Genomic DNA, 17,061 nt, shown 5'->3' with positions numbered 1-17,061 from the left:
AGTTTATTTAACATTTGATGTACTTCTTTTCTTCAATAATATGCTATAGTATTATGTGTATGGCCAGAATAAGCCACCAATCCATCAACTGAATAACACAGTATATGTTAATGATCCCTTACTACAGGCTTGGTTTGAAAAATGACAGGTAGGAGCTGATTGGCCGGTGATAAAGACCAGACACTTCATCACTTCACCAAGTTTAATAAATCTACCCCTCAGTGACTTATAGTTGAATACAATAGAGGACAAATACAGGGTACATAACCATAGCTACATCAGCAGGGGACAATGGAATAAGTATCAGGGTGGCAGAAACCTGTAATGCTGCCTATACACTAGGGCGATATTGCATACATTACTTTCGACCCTATATGTGTGATTAAATGGAAAGATTGTGTGCACGTTGAATGGGTCACAGGACGCGATGTACAAGCTCGCTGGTTGAAAGTCGCGTCAATAGATATTATGTGCTGTACATAATATGTATCGAATTTCATTAGCGATCATGTGGTTTTTAACCACATGGGATCGCTTGCAATGCAGGTGGCAGGAGCGCTGAAGGTGGTGTAGCGCAGCGATATGCAGGAGGGCTGGTGAGCGGCGGGGTCAGCGGTGGCAGCAGAATTTTGAAATAATTAAAAATGCTGGGCGGCCCTCTGATAGGCTGAGAGAGAGCTCTATCTGCCGCTGCTTTAACCTTCTCCCCCCCCCCCCCCCCCCCCACATGCGACATCGGGTAATGGAAAAAAGCACATGGGCACCCCAAGATGCGATGGGGCATTGCCTTGCGATGTTGCATCGCATCCGATCACATATGTGTATGGGCTCCATAAGATTTGCCAACAAAGATGGTTTAAGTAAGAGAAGCTCATGAGAGCTTACATTCTAACTGGCTTACATTTACCTGTGACATAACAGCCCCCCCCCCCCCCCCCCCAGTGCATGATATTATGCAGAGGTAGCTCCAAGCAGCTGCACAGCCCAAAGGTTCCTGTCTGGTGTGTTCAAATGGTGCACCAGCCAGCACTGCAGCGGTGATGCTGGCTGATGGGTGCTGCCCAGAAACCCTGCTAACCAGAATCAGGGGCCGTGGAGCAGCAATCGTGCCACTCTGAGTCCTCCTGTGGGATTACACCACCCACAAACCCTGGTCACGACCCTGTCATTTTCAAACAAATATCGGATAGCAGTAATTAAGTAATTTTTTATTTTTAGGATAAATAAAATTTTTGTATGGAAAAAGAATGATGTTTTTGAAATGCCAGCTGTTTTCAACTCTCTGAAACAGGATTTCAAATGATAAGCGATCCCTCCTGTCGCCCAGAGGACTTGTTTGAACTCTGTGTTGATTTAAATATTCATCTGCTTCCTCAGTAAGAGTTGGAGCCAAAACTTCTGCCTATATACTTCAAGCTCTGGAACGGCTACTTGAGTCATTTTCAAAACTCGCATCTTTGGCAAGAGGCCGCGGTTGATGTGAAGAGAGGCTTATACAATCAGCCTTGGGTGGATAAATAACTTCTTCAGATCTGAAACTGGGGTCTTTGCATCAAACGTACGGCTGATACAGCTTTTGAAACATATCCATCATATTTCAGTGTTTTATCCTCAAGTTACAATATCTGAGCATTAGAAAGTAAAAAAGTAATATTTGTGGGGGGTTTTAATGCTTCTCCGAGATTCATTGCAGCTGGAGAGAGGCAGCGGTTTGATCCATTGCCTCTATTAATTGCAGTGTGTAGGCTGAGGAGGGGATAAAGTCCGGGTGGGCCGGGGCCCCCTCACGCTGCAGGGAACATTCTGGGCTCATGCTTTTTGAATTGATGTGGGAATTTAGGCTTGTTTCTCCCTGGCTGCAGAGGGGGGAAGAGAGAGAAAGGAAGAAAAAAAAAAAAAAGGAAAACATCCCACACGCCGAAGTGATTCACAGCACAGTGCACACAAAGCCTTGGCAGAAGACCTGAAGGTTCTTCTCATTCTGTGCGCCAGTTGCCGTAGAAACCGCTAACAAAGGGCAGCCTTCCACTATAAGTCTGATTGTTTAGGCCTCATTCGCCTGCTCTGACACCTGCCTGAGGAGAACTGAGAACTGTTCCTTCTGTGACTACTGGATATGTGACTCCAGTGAAGTAAACTGAAATATTTATACGCCAAAGTAGAAGTATCTGTTTAGGCTAATAGGGCACACACACTCAGGGTGACTACAGACCCATTTCTTAAAATTTCGGAAAATGGACAATTGTCACTCAGACACGGTACTGTAGTTGGAACTATTTGATTTAAACAATTTCACTGAATGTTTTTGTCCATTCTCCTGAGTTTTTGAGCAAATTGCTTATTGGCATTTGCCCCCATACAGTACTGGATTTTCAGTCCAACTAACAAGTTGGAGAAAGTTGGTCTGATGTGTGGCCAGCATTAGAAATGAAGCACAGATCGCTCGTGTATGGCCCCTATCTAACACCTGACGGAAAAATATTCAGATTCTATCTATTATCTTCTAGAAGTTGCTAAAAAAATAAGAAGTGGTATAGCTAGGTGTTATGTTTTGCCCCGCACGCGATTTGTAGTAGGCAGGGCTCTTGCACATTTTTGGGAACTTTGTAATACCCATTACATATAATGCCACATGCTGTAATGCCAATTACACATAATGCAACACATGATGCCCATTACATACTATATAACAAACCGTAATGCCCATTACACATTTGATACATAAGCAGTGGCGTAACTATGGTGTGGCAGCCCCAGCTGTGGCTTGGGGGAGCCAGCGGTCTCGGTGTACACTGAAAAATACCTGCTGTCTTGTACGAATACACAGTTTGCTCTCACTCAGTAGTAGTGTCGGCGGTGGCTGTATACTGTAGCTGCGTACTGTAGGTGACAGCCCGCCCCAGTCTCCTCTCCTCCTCTGCAACAGGGGCGGCTGGTGTCATTACCTGCACACACTTCTGCTAGTATCCCCAGTCGGTCCTTGGAAGCTGAGACTGGTGACGGAAGGCTACAGTATGTCAGCTGACGGGATGTCCACCCTGTTACGCCACATGGGGGCTCGTCACTCCTGGGGAGCTGCAGAACTACACATGGCGGCGCTATTTTCAAGTCTCCCGCTGGACCGCTAGCTAATAGGCACTCACAGTCCAGCAACCACCAATGCTGCTCCTGATTGGCTGCTGGACCGCAAGCTCCTATTGGCTAGTGGGTCCAGCGGGAGACTTGAATTTGTGTACTGACTTCTCCGCCATCCGGCCATGGCTCACACAGCTGATATTGTGAGCCACAGCTGGGCAGTGCAGGAGTCAGAACACAGGAGTTGGCGGGCGAGCAGGCGGTAGAGTGGCTCCAGCTCTCTCTGATTTTTTGGCGCCCGGAGCTCGTGCCCCGAGCTAGCTACTCCCCTGCTGATTGGTTGCTATGGGGAACATCCAATCTTTCACAGAAAGCTCATCTTAGTAAATTTCCTCCCCTTAGGGGGAAGTTTACTGAGATCTAATGGGTACTAATGCACCCATTTGATGTGACATACGACCGGTGCCCAGCAAAATTACACACAGCCGAATTCACAGCAACTTCTGCCAAATTTGGCAGAACTCCATAGAGTTCTATCTGATCGACTAATTTTACTTTAATTTGTTTTTCTGTTATAGGCTACGAATTCAGCAGTTAATACGGCTGGAATATACTCCTCATTTTTCATGTGTATTTGGCTAAAGTCTGCATGGATCAGTCAGAACTGCAGGCTGTGTGAAAAACAAAATATATATATATATATATATATATATATATATAAAACAGTCTGGGGTGCCCCCCATGGGCATAACCAGCCCTGTGCTCGTTGAGCTGGTCCTGGTTGCAGAAATACAGGGGGAAAAAATCTAATTGGGTCCCACTGTATTTCCATAACCAGCACCAAGCTCTTTCCCCCGGTCCTGGTTCCTAAAATATGGGGGACAAAAGGAGTACGGGTCCCCCGTATTTTGAATACCAGCACCGGGCTAAAACAGCCAGCGGTGTTATTTCACAGCCGGGGGACACTTTTTACATAAGGTCACCCGGCTGAAGCACGGGGCTGTCCTCGCCAACCCCTGGGCTGTGGGTGGTGGGGGCTGATGGTGTTAAAAGTGTAAAAATAAATTGTGAAATAGATATTGGGTTTTGTAGTAGAACTACAAGGCCCAGCAAGCCTCCCCGGGCAACAGGAAGTGTGTATTCCTGCAAGTGCCGGTGCTGGCACACTGCCGGGTCCCCGTGGCCACCAGTATCGGTGGCTGCGCGGATCGCTCCTTGTGTATTCCTCTTCATAGAGTATCACCCCAAAAATATCTCATCCCTTTGCGTTGCTTCTATTAAGAAATAGTATTATGACTTGGCTGAAGGCCTCCCAATGTGACCACTTGCTAGTCAATAGGATTATCTGCAATTGCTAATTTGTGGCTGCAAAAAAATTCTACTGTGAATCAATAAAAAAACAAAAATACATAAAGGCTCTAGTTTCTCTCCTCAGACAAAAACAAGGCTTTATAATGGGAGGGAGGAGGGAATTTTTTTTATTAATCACTGTGCAAACAATCTTATATAAATAAACTGACCACACCATATCCTATTAGACACCAACAACAAACTCTAATCCCCTGAGCTCTCTGTAAGCTCCCTCAGTACTGCACACATGGCATATGCTGCTGCTTTAAACATTGATTGGATCTGAAAGTAAGTAGAAGAAAACAATGGCTGTCAGTCTCTGGCGCTGCAAAGTATGGATGGTCTCAATGTCTCCAGCTGTCTCTTTCCATCCACTTATTGGTGCAAAATTACCTCTACAACTGCCGTTCCCTCCGACTGATTTCTGTGAATGAAACAGAATTTTTAGGATCAGTTAAGTGGGATCGCAGTGTACTTACTATTCTTTTTCAATGCTAATCAATGTAGAATATACAACCTGGTATTTTAGTTCAGAGCAAACAATTGAGAAGACCTGTATTTAGCAATATGAGGGGATCTTGGTCATTGGAGCATAGATGGTTAGACACATTAGATCATAAACGTATATATTCAAATATCTTGCAAACAAACTAATAAATTGTTGCAGGTTACAATACAAATAATGTCACATTCTGTCGGAGTGGGTAGCTTAAGAACCACAAAAGCTGGACAAACGAGGCAAAAATGAAGCTTCAGGCCTGTCTCGAATGCACAGACTGGGGAGTCTTTGAATCCTCCGCTACAAACCTAGACGATCTGACCGACACAGTGACAGCCTACATCAGTTTCTGCGAGGACCTGTGCGTGCCAATCAAAACAGCACGCACCTTCAACAACAACAAGCCATGGTTCAGCGGTCAACTCAGGAAGCTCCGTCGGGCAAAGGAAGAAGCCTATCGCAGTGGTGATATTGTCCTGTACAAACAGGCCAGGAACTCCCTAACACGGGAAATCAAGCTGGCAAAAAAAAGATTCTCAGACAAGCTGGCGAACAACCTGTCAACCAACGACCCCGCGTCAGCTTGGAGAGGCATGCAAGCTATAACCAACTACAAGATCTCTCGAACCCCCTCCACCATGCACCAGAAACTAGTGAACGAGCTGAACGATTTCTACTGCAGGTTCGAGAAGGAAGCTACCTGCATCAGTCCTACCCCTGACCGGGGCAAAATGGCTTGCCCACCCTCCTTCCAAAACTGCCACCCCCAGACTCTCCAGGTGGACCAAACAGAGGTAGAAGGAATGTTCAAGAGGGTCAACCCTAGGAAAGCTGGAGGCCCAGACGGAGTGTCTCCATCTGCCCTCAAGACCTGTGCAACACAGCTCGCCCCTATCTTTACCAGGATTTTCAACACTTCACTAGAAATGTGCAAGGTCCCCACCTGCTTCAAAGCCTCAATTATCGTCCCGGTTCCCAAGAGCTCAACTGCGAAAGACCTCAATGACTACAGGCCGATTGCACTAACATCAGTGGTCATGAAAGTGCTTGAACGTATGGTGCTGAACCACCTGAGAGTTGTTACAAATGCTCACCTCGACCCCCTGCAGTTTGCCTACCAAGCAAACAGAAGTGTCGAGGATGCAGTCAACCTAGGGCTGCACCACATTCTACAGCACCTGGACAGTCCAGGCACCTATGCAAGGATACTATTTGTTGATTTCAGCTCGGCATTCAACACTATCATCCCTCACATCCTGGAGCCAAAACTCCGTTCACTAGGAGTCCCAGAACCTACATGCTCCTGGATCACTGACTTCCTGACTGAAAGGAAACAGGCGGTGAAAGCAGGCGCATTCATTTCAAACACATGCACAATTAGCACCGGTGCCCCTCAAGGATGTGTCCTCTCCCCCCTGCTCTTCTCCCTCTACACAAACGACTGCACCTCAGCAGAACAGTCAGTAAAAATTATAAAATTTGCAGACGACACAACGGTTATCGGCCTAATCATGGATGGAAACGAGTCGGCATACAGACAGGAGGTGGATCGGCTAACTAAATGGTGTAGCGGAAACAACCTTGACCTCAACCCCCTCAAAACGGTGGAGATGGTGGTGGACTTCAGAAGGAAACCAAATGCCATGCACCCACTCATAATATCTGACAGAGTAGTGTCGAGGGTCGACTCCTTCAAATTCCTAGGAACAAAGATTTCCTGCGACCTCAAATGGGGTCCCAACATCATTACAACTGTCAAGAAGGCTCAGCAGCGGTTGTTCTTCCTGAGGCAACTCAAGAAATTCAACATCCCGCAGGAGCTGCTGCTCATCTTCTACACTGCCATAGTAGAGTCTGTCCTTTGCTCCTCGATCACAATCTGGTTCGGAGGAGCAAACGAGAATGACAGACGAAAGTTGCAAAGAGTGGTGAGGATGGCAGAAAAGATCATTGGGGCGGAGCTCCCCACTGTCCAAGAACTATACCTAGCCAGGGTCAATAAGCGTGCAGGAAAGATCTTGGCGGACAAGCTACACCCTGGCCACAACCTGTTTGAACCCCTTCCGTCAGGCAGACGTTTTAGGTCCATCCCAGCAAAGACGACAAGAACTACAAAAGGCTTCTTCCCAATAGCTGTCCACCAACTAAACCGTATTGAACATACCAAATACTAACTCGAACTTTTCTAGATACATGTGAAATGTATGTGATGTATGTTTATGCCTCTCTTCCCACCCCCTTTGTGTTCCCTGATTGATGCTGCACTGTTACCACAAAAAATTCCAAGCATACGCAAGTATACCTGGCCAATAAAGATGATTCTGATTCTGATTCTGATGATTCTGTTGGCAGTGCAGTTCCCTCTGTCCCGTACACAGCAGTATACCATACAAGGGAGTGTTATGCCTTGCAGTCCCCTTTATGGTGATTAGTTCACAATCTAGAACCATACTTGCCTACTTTTGAAAACTAGTTTCAGGGAGATTATAGTTGGAAATAGAATTTTGCAAAGTGCACCATTGGGGGGACGTGTCATGCTCTACCCAAAGGGCGTGTCTAGTTCCATATATGGAAGATTGTGATAAGAGATTGTGAATGTGTCACCTACAAGCGTGGGTGTGCACTGCTACATCTGAGAGGAATCTTTTAAAATGACTTATATCCAAATGTAGATTAGACCCAAAGCAGTTAGTAAAGGCCCCCATACACTATGCGATTTTCGGCCGATTTCATCCGATTTCGGCCCTTTGGGCCGATAAATCGGGTGAAATCGGCCCAAAATCGCATGTGTTTGACTTCTGATTTGATCTGATGCATCGGATCGGATCATGGCGTCGAAACTACAGAACATAAGATATATCGGAATCTGAGCCATCATGGGTGCTTTTTAGCACCCACGATGTTCAGATCCGATATATCTTTATATACAGCCCCCCTGTCTTACTAGCAGCGCCCCCCCCCCCCCCCCACATTGACGGCTCCCGGCGGAGGTAGTGCAGGCGGGGACCGCAGGCGTCGCAGAGCAGAGACCGTCGGCGCTGCAGGAGAATAGGAAGAAATCCCATTCAAAAGACCGGGCGGCCGCTGATTGGCTGAGCTCTCAGCCAATCAGCGGCCGCCCAGTCTTTTGAATAAGATTTCTTTCTATTCTCCCGCCTTGAGAACTGCCAAGCTGCCAAGAGAACTGCCTTAATTCTCTTGGCAGCTCTGTTTATACCCCCAGAAGAGCAGGGGTGTGTGCTCCATTCTTCTGTGTCTCAAAATCTTAAAGTATGAAATCACATCAACAGTTTTTAATCAAGGTGAGTACATGAGACACAGAGACAACCTGTCTCGTCAGCTTTTGTTGAACAATAGAGTATAAACAAAAGAGACAATGGTATCATACCTCACTTAACCGTTTGTGGTGTTTGTAAATAATAGAAATCTTAAGGCTAAAGCTGTGTACACACGGGGCGATTTTAAGCACATATCGCTGTCAATATGGTCGCTGAGTGACCATATTGCCAGTGATTTGTTTGTGCTGTGGGCGATAAATCGCCGTTTGCGCCCTCCCGTGTTCAGCCCCTAATGGTCACTGGTCGCAGGAGCAGCTATTTCCCCCTGCGGCTCCCCCAGCAGAGTCTTCTTTTCATCAACAACCATCTCTGGTCACTGATGAAAACGGGACACAGCAGATAGAAGCGGACTGAATGCTTGACTCAGAATCAGAGGTAAGATGCCTCAGCTTGTGTATAGTATAATAACCAAGATTTTTGAAAGTTATCATGCTCCTGAATTGTTTATACCCAGAGGGATCGGTGACAATTGAGTTTATTGACGTTATAATATAACAAACTATAAGGCAAGAAAAGGTGAAGCCTCTGGTAAAATCAACTTTATGATGTACAACTAATAAAAAATGAAGGTTAATAATCATGTCACGAGAAATCACAAGAAAGCTTTGTGCCTGTGATGCCACTCCGCCGAAGTTGCAACTAACACCACCGCCAGCACCCAATCCCCACCAAGATGACCCCCCCCCCCCCAGACGTGCTGCAACCCCCCTCCCATCACTGATCATACTCACCACTCAGGAATGGTGATCAGAGCTTCTGTTGGGATAGCAAAATATCGGGGCTTTCTGCTGCTGTGACCTTCGGTGCTGTAAAGCGCACTTTTGCTGCACCGGGGATCACAGGATCAGCAGGAAGCCCCCAAAGACCAGCAGCCCTCACAGGAGAACTGATCATCAGACCCTGGGTAGGTGAGTATCTTTTTATTCCCCACACATCCACCAATCAGCAATGCAGGCCAGAATTCTCAACCTACCTCCCAAGAAGCTCCAGAAGCGCCTGGTAGGCAGATGTCCTCCAGCCCAGCCGATCTTGCTCTAAGGCCAGTAAAATCCTCAACCCATGGCATCTACCAACTTTGCCCAAAGAATAAGCTAGCCCTGAATCACTGCATCATCTAACACATATGCATTTGGTCTTCTCCCTATCATGGCACATCCTATACATCTACTACAGCAGTGGTGGCCAAACCTGTCCTCAAGATCTACCAACAGTTCATGTGTTTAAGGCAACCTGTGTATCTATAGTAGGAATGACTGCAGCATGTTTAAAAATGTGGCAGTTAGTAATGACTACAGCTGTGTTGGGTGATTTGGAAATCAGAATCAGAATCATCTTTGTTGGCCAGGTATACTTGCGTATGCTTGGAATTTTTTGTGGTAACAGTGCAGCATCAAGCAGGGAACACAAGGGGGGTGGGAAGAGAGGCATAAACATACATCACATACATTTCACATATATCTAGAACAGTTCGAGTTAGTATTTAGTATTTGGTACGTTCAATACTGTTTAGTTGGTGGACAGCTATTGGGAAGAAGCCTTTTGTAGTTCTTGTCATCTTTGCTGGTATGGACCTAAAACGTCTGCCTGACGGAAGGGGTTCAAACAGGTTGTGGCCAGGGTGTAGCTTGTCCGCCAAGATCTTTCCTGCACGCTTATCGACCCTGGCTAGGTATAGTTCTTGGACAGTGGGGAGCTCTGCCCCAATGATCTTTTCTGCCATCCTCACCACTCTTTGCAACCTTCGTCTGTCATTCTCGTTTGCTCCTCCGAACCAGAATGTGATCGAGGAGCGAGGATAACGAGGACAGTTGGTATATCTCAAGGACCGGTTTGTCCACCCCTGCCCTACAGTAAAAGTAGTTGGTAGATTTAATTTTTAAATCTACCAACAACATAGCAATCTACCATTTTAGATTTCATTAGGAAGGGTATTTGCCTTTGTCCTTGCATTTTGCTGACCCAAGAAGCCTGTATGCTGTGACAGCTGCTGGTGAATATGGGCCGTACCCCTGGGCACAGGTGTGAAGCACATGAGAAGTGGTTCCTGCAGTTGTTGCATATACAATCATTTTCTGAAAATAAAGGATCTTGCCACAGCCTCCTATGCCCTCCGTGGCAAATATAAATGTCTGTCTCACTCCCAACCTTCCCTTCCATACATTCTCTATAAAGGGCATCTTCCTTGTCTGTAAAATGTCCAGTAAGACATTATTTCAGCATTAATGTTAACAGTAAACTGTCAGACAGTGAGTCCCCTGTTTGGGTTTTATTTGACATTTCCCTAGCGTGTAATAAGATCGTATTAATATAAATAGCCTCTGCAGCATTGGTTTATTGTAAAAAACCCAAAGCATGCTACAAATTAGTATAGTATAACAATTTAGCTATTTAGGTGATTATATGTCTACTTGTCTGATTAAAATAAACGACTTTACCTGTAAAATATAATGAAAAGGAATTAATCTATCTCCTTGGGCTGAAATGAAACACCCAGCGGTTTGCAGCCATTGAATGAATATTATGGAAGAAGAGATATCATAATCAGTCTCTGCGTAAAGCTTGACCCAAGAGGATATTTCTGAGAGTTTAGGAACCAAATGAGACAAAACTTTCTTCTTTGTTACAAGTCTCCCTGGTAACAGTAATCTCTATCTGGGAAGAGATGAGGGCATATGGGGGTGGGAGGAAGGCAGGAATCCGACTCACAGGCACATTAGTAATCCTCCCCAATATTACCTTCATATCCCTTGTTAATGCAGGGATTTCCCCCTCCTGCGTGATAGATTACATGGGATGGTCTCTGGAGGTTTTATCTGAAGCGTCTTATCAAAATGATTTTTTCCATCTTCCAACAATAAATGCTTTGACGAGGAGCCAAGTAAAATATTATAATGACAATAATCATTATTCATAATGAATATACACATTTTTGTGGTTCTTTGTGTCTTCTCGCTATGGAAAAACACATTTATTTGTATGTAGGGGGTTATTCAGGTTGGTTTGCAAAATCAAACTCCTTCTTTAAAGGACAAAGCCATGTGCCCTGTAGATTGTAAGCTTGCAGCAGGGCCCTCTTACCTCCATATCTGTCCGTTGTTACCCAGTTTGTTCTGTCACTGTCTACTATTTTAAAGCGCAATGGAATCTGCTGCGCTATATAATTATCGCATTGCGAATTGGGCTGAGGTTATCAAGGCAAGTGATTAAGGTTTTTAGGTTTTATGTATGTACCAATTTATCACATTTGTCTTTATAACATTTAGGCACATTGTGTTTAATCCTTTTAATGTAGGTGTTTGCATGCTCTCAGGATAAGTGTGTTGAAGAGGTTTGCCCATGTATTTCTAGCCTGCTGTCATTGTGGTCATGTAAAATGTCTGGAGAGCGAGCAATTGAATCTCATTTAGAATGTTCAAAGTCAACACATTGGATTGCTCCCTTGATAAACTCACTATTGATACAACAAGAGTTCTTTGACGAGTCATTTTAAATGGTTAAAGGGAGTTGAGAGGAAACAGAACCCAAGACTCAGTCAGGATCAAGGCCAGAGTCATAGGTACGGACATGCTCCAACTAATACTGACTTGACAGAATACTGCATGACACAATTCTATGCATAAAACCACATGCTGCTGCCAAGGAAATCCTTTTATGTTGCCTGCAATAATAAAGTTGTTTTAGTATATGAGTAGGGTAACTTTGATCTCCTATCTTTACAATACTTAGCTACACCTCTGGCTGCTCCTTTTACCTTTACTATACCTCAGAGAATGTCAGCTCATCTGCACTTTGTATCTAGTACTGGAACTCACAGAACAAACTATTCACTATATGTTATTTGGAGGGGAAGGGGAAATTGGGAAGGTACCGGTGCACAAGTCACTTACACAAATAAGGCAGCTCTGTCCCCCACTCTCTTCCCATCCCTACCCCAGGGAATCCCGGCTCCCCGCCAGCGTGCCGCTCACTCTCCACCTCTGCTACAGGTAAGGGGAGAGCAGCAGTGCATAGCCGGAGGTTATGGACCCCAACCTTCTCTTCTTCTCTTCACACTCCCTTCTTTCCCCCTCTCCACCCCAGGGAATCCCTACCCCCCACAGACGTGCCGCTCACTCCCCACCTCTGCTACAGGCAAGTGGTAAGAAGCAGCGCACAGTGTGAGGCCAAATACCCTGCACTGGTACTAACTAACAGAGATCTGTGCCACATTATTATTATTTATTAACAGTTTCTTATATAGCGCAGCATATTCCGTTGCGCTTTACAATAGCAGACAGTGATACAACAAAACAGGGTATTTACAGACAGTCAAAATGTAGGAGGGCCCTGCTCGCAAGCTTACAATCTATAGGGAAATAGGCATTGATACATAAGGATAGATACTGTATTCTTTATTGCATCGATTCCACCAGAACACAAGATTCTATGATTGGTTCTGGAATTTGATAAGCTTGCCTGAAGAGATGAGTCTTCAGGGAACACTTATAGGTTTGGAGACTGGATGAGAGTCTTATTGTGCTTGGGAGGGCATTCCACAGAGTGGGTGCAGCCCGAAGAAAGTCCTGCAGTCGGGAATGGGAGCGAGTAATGAGTGTGGATGAGAGACGCAGATCTTGGGAGGAGCATAGAGGTCGTGTTGGATGATATTTTGAGATAAGAGAAGATATGTATGTTGGTGTAGTTTGGTTTATGGCTTTGTGTGTAAGTAAAAGAATTTTGTATTGAATACGGTAGAATACAGGTAACCAATGAAGTGACTGACAGAGTAGCTTTGCAGACGATGAACGTCTGGCTAGGAAGATTAGCCTTGCAGCTGCATTCATAATGGATTGTAGTGGTGAGAGTCTGTATTGGGGAAGGCCAATAAGGAGACTATTGCAATAATCAATGCGTGAGATGATGAGAGCATGGATTAGAGTTTTTGCAGTGTCTTGTGTAAGGTAAGGGCGAATTTTTAAATATGTTTTTTAGGTGCATGTGGCATGATTTTGAGACAGATTGAATGTGGGGTACAAAGGAAAGTTCTGAGTCAAGGATAACACCTAGGCAGCGAGCTTGAGAGGTAGGAGTGATTGTCATCTTCTCAACAGTGATAGAGATATCAGGTTGGTAACTACTATTTATTGGCGGAAATATAATTAATTCTGTTTTTGAGATATTAAGTTTGAGGTGGCGAGATGACATCCAGGATGAAACAGCAGAAAGGCATTCAGAGACACTGCTCATTACAGATGGGGACAGGTCCGGGGAGGATAGGTAGAGCTGAGTATCATCCGCATACAGATGATACTGAAATCCAAAGGAGCTGATTAGTTTGCCAAGAGATGAGGTATAGATTGAGAAAAGCAGGGGACCTAAAACTGAACCCTGAGGTACTCCAACTGAAAGAGGTAGCGAAGAGGAGGTAGAATCAGAGAAATGAACACTAAAGGAGCGGTTAGAGAGGTAGGATGAGAACCAAGTCTCTCAGGACAGCAGTTATATCTCCCTGCTCACCCCCATACTGAAATCCACGGACTTGCTCACTTGCAGCTATCAAGCCCTAGATTCCGACTAAGAGCAGCAGTCCTGGAATCAGGACGCTCGTCAGAGAGGAGCCCTGTCGAGCACCGGCGGACAGGGGCTACACTGAACTGGGATGCGCATCCCAGTCTCTCGACGACAGCACTGCGGGTCCCTGCCCGTCTCGCTTCAGGGAGACTGCAGGGTTAGGGGGGGGGGGTGTGTCGGCCCGGCGAGGGGGACCGGCGGCGACGGTGGGGAAGGAGGCGGGGACCCGGGGCGAGCTCCATTCCCACGGGACGCACAAGCATCTCATGCGCACACGCCCTCTGGCGGGAGCCGGCTGCTTGCAGTGGCCGGCGATACTTTCGCCAGTCCCTGCAATGAAGAGGCTCCATCTGTATACCGATATTACCTTAATTGAATCTGTACCAATGCACATTGTCTTGGTTATATAAATGAAATATTGAATTCTTAACCAATTAAGGTAATTGTACCAGGTTTAATACCTACAAAATATCAGAAACAGTTTTTTTTTATATGAAAATATCTGCTCAATAACACAATAATAGGGAGCAATTATTCTAATTCATCTAATTTTGGTCAATTAATTTATTCCATTTCATTGTGTATTTAAATGCACAGGAATACCAATTCACTAATCAGTGTACGTATGAAATGTGATAAAGTTGATACATTATTTACAAATAGTTAGAAGAACAGATATGTGATGTGAACGCAATGTGGCCCCTCCAGAGTCACTTGTCACTGCTGGGATCGGCAAATGTTTATGCGCTTGTCAGTGTGCCAACGCAGTCTCCCCGCTGGGTCCCCATCACTAATGAGGTTGTCCTGGGTACACAACACCTAGTTTGTATCCAGCATTAGCGGAGTATTCAAATAGTAAAGAGCAGCAAAACTCCCCATCGTGGGAGAAGATTTGGGGATTCAGGTGAGTTAACCAACTGTTTCAGTCTGACTGTGTGTCGCACATGGTAATCCCTGCTAATGGAATACCTCCAGCGCTGCTATTAAATATGCAAGTAGGTGTATTTTTGTTGTGACTGTATGACCAATTCCTTTAATTCCACATCTCTTCCATCCCCAGAGGCAATCAAATATGCAGATGCTGAAAAGTCATGGATTCTCATAATCATAGTTTGAGACTTAAAAAAGTTGCCCATTGTTCTTCGAGTAGCTCCAGGTCTATATACCGACCAACTTATCCTTTTATGTACACCACTGCCCCAAGCCTGCGATCACCCATGGATAAAGCAGCCCGGGAAATCTATGTACAGAAGCTGGTTTTGTGTTTGTCTCTCTCCCACTCTGCCTTCTGCTATATTTCCTTTCTGCTTCCTACACAGCATATGTTTGCATCATCTTAGTGTGGAAATAACTTGTAACCCGTCACCGATACATTTGGCATTTAGTGTCGGGGAAGATTGTGTTCAGAGTGCACAGTATAAAGTTTCCCAACTGACTGGAACACTACGAGGAACATGTACTATTGGTCATGGGAGGAAGATTTAAAATGAAAAAAGTATCATGAATAGATGTGGGTGGGGTGTGTGTGTGTGTGTGGGGGGGGGCACAGCACAACTATTGAGGGTGTCCAGCACCCACAGAGCTGGCACCTCTGCTTTTAGTCTCTGCAGAGGCAGAACTGCCATTGGTTCAGCACGTGCAGTGCACCGGGGGGCTCCTGAGGACTAAGGGGCCCACTGCTGACCCTGTCACCATCTTCCTGTCACTTACTGTTTTTTCCATGTCACACTCTGCCTCCCCTGCCTCCCTCTGTCAACCTCTTCCTCTCCCTGTCACCCACTGCCATGTTGCATATTGTGAACTTAGGTTAGAATGAAGGACCCAAATTATGCTCACCCACCAAGTTCCGCCACTGAGTCTCTGGACAGGCTTTACCTACTACAATACTAGAAAATGCTGTCATTAGGAAGGTAGACTCCTGATTGCCTCATATTGTAGTGCCAGCTGAGATAATACCTTCACTCCAGTGGGTACTAATTACTTGTGAAATATTTTTTTTATTTTTTTTTATTTCTTCAGACGTGACTGCTCCCAAATGTGGTCATGCACTTCTCCCTCTGCCACTCACCCCCCTTATAGCTAAATTGGTCAATCATTAGAGACTCTGATACCCCTTTCAGTTGGCAAAGACAGGTCATAACCCGGGATCGTTATCCCAGGTACGACCTGGGTCAGATCCAGGTTTGGCACATTTGAACCCAGATCACCTATAGAGGGCGACCTGGGTTTAACCCTTCATATAACCTGGGTTGAATTGTCAGATTGCTCAATTCGGGTTATAAGATTTGGTGCTTTCACACCGCACGTCGATCCGGCAACAACCTAGGTCTGACTCAGGTTGTTTTGCCAATATGAAAGGGGTTTTTACCAGTTAGACTGCATATGTCTCTCTCATGCTCTGCTGAACTCTATCATACCTTTCATGTGTAATGTGACCTTTCTATCAATTCAAAAAATAAATAAAATAAATCATGTCACTTGAACAGCTGCATCTATGCCTATTTGGACGGTAGTGTCTTTAGCCTGGGAAAAAGAGTGCATGGCCTTGTGGGTTGGGGTGTGGCCTCGTGGCCTGAGCCCCCATTTTCGGCACTGCAGGGATACAGGAGATGCAGACTGAACAGGAGTCAGCACTGTGGTGTCACCCCTCGGTGGGTGACACCCTGGTGTGGCCCGCACACCTCTAGTGACACCACTGCTTGTGAAATTCAAGTTAGGCATGATTCCAGCTATAAGTACATAACAGGCAGCACTTCAGAAGGGCCAGATTTAAGTTGTGGGCAGTTTTAGAGTTAGAAACAGGGCTCATCCTATGGCTAGGCTCAGTCACAGTGTTAAAATAAACCTACACAGTATGGGACTGATTCAGGTTGGTTTGCAAAAGCAAACTCCTTCTTTAATACACAAAACCATGTGCACTGCAGGTGGGGGCAGATGAATATGTGCAGAGAGAGTTAGATTTGGGTGGGGTGTGTTGAAACTGAATCTAAATTGCAGTGTAAAAATAATGCAGCCAGTATTTACCCTGCACAGAAACAAAATAACTCACCCAAATGTATCTCTCTCTACACATGTTACATCTGCCCCACCTGCAATGCACATGGTTTTGTACATCAAAGAAGAGTTTGCTTTTGCAAACCAACCGGAATCACCCCCTATTTGTGTACTAATTCAGTAGCTGTCATTAAATTCCCTGATCACAAAACTGAATTTACAACTCCCCTCGCTTTGTTGAGTGAAGATTTGTGT

Source organism: Crinia signifera, chromosome 1 (assembly GCF_055691185.1).
Source record: "Crinia signifera chromosome 1, ASM5569118v1, whole genome shotgun sequence".
NCBI lineage: Eukaryota > Metazoa > Chordata > Amphibia > Anura > Myobatrachidae > Crinia > Crinia signifera.
The sequence above is the reverse complement of the archived record's forward strand: the minus strand, read 5'-3'. Positions refer to the sequence as shown.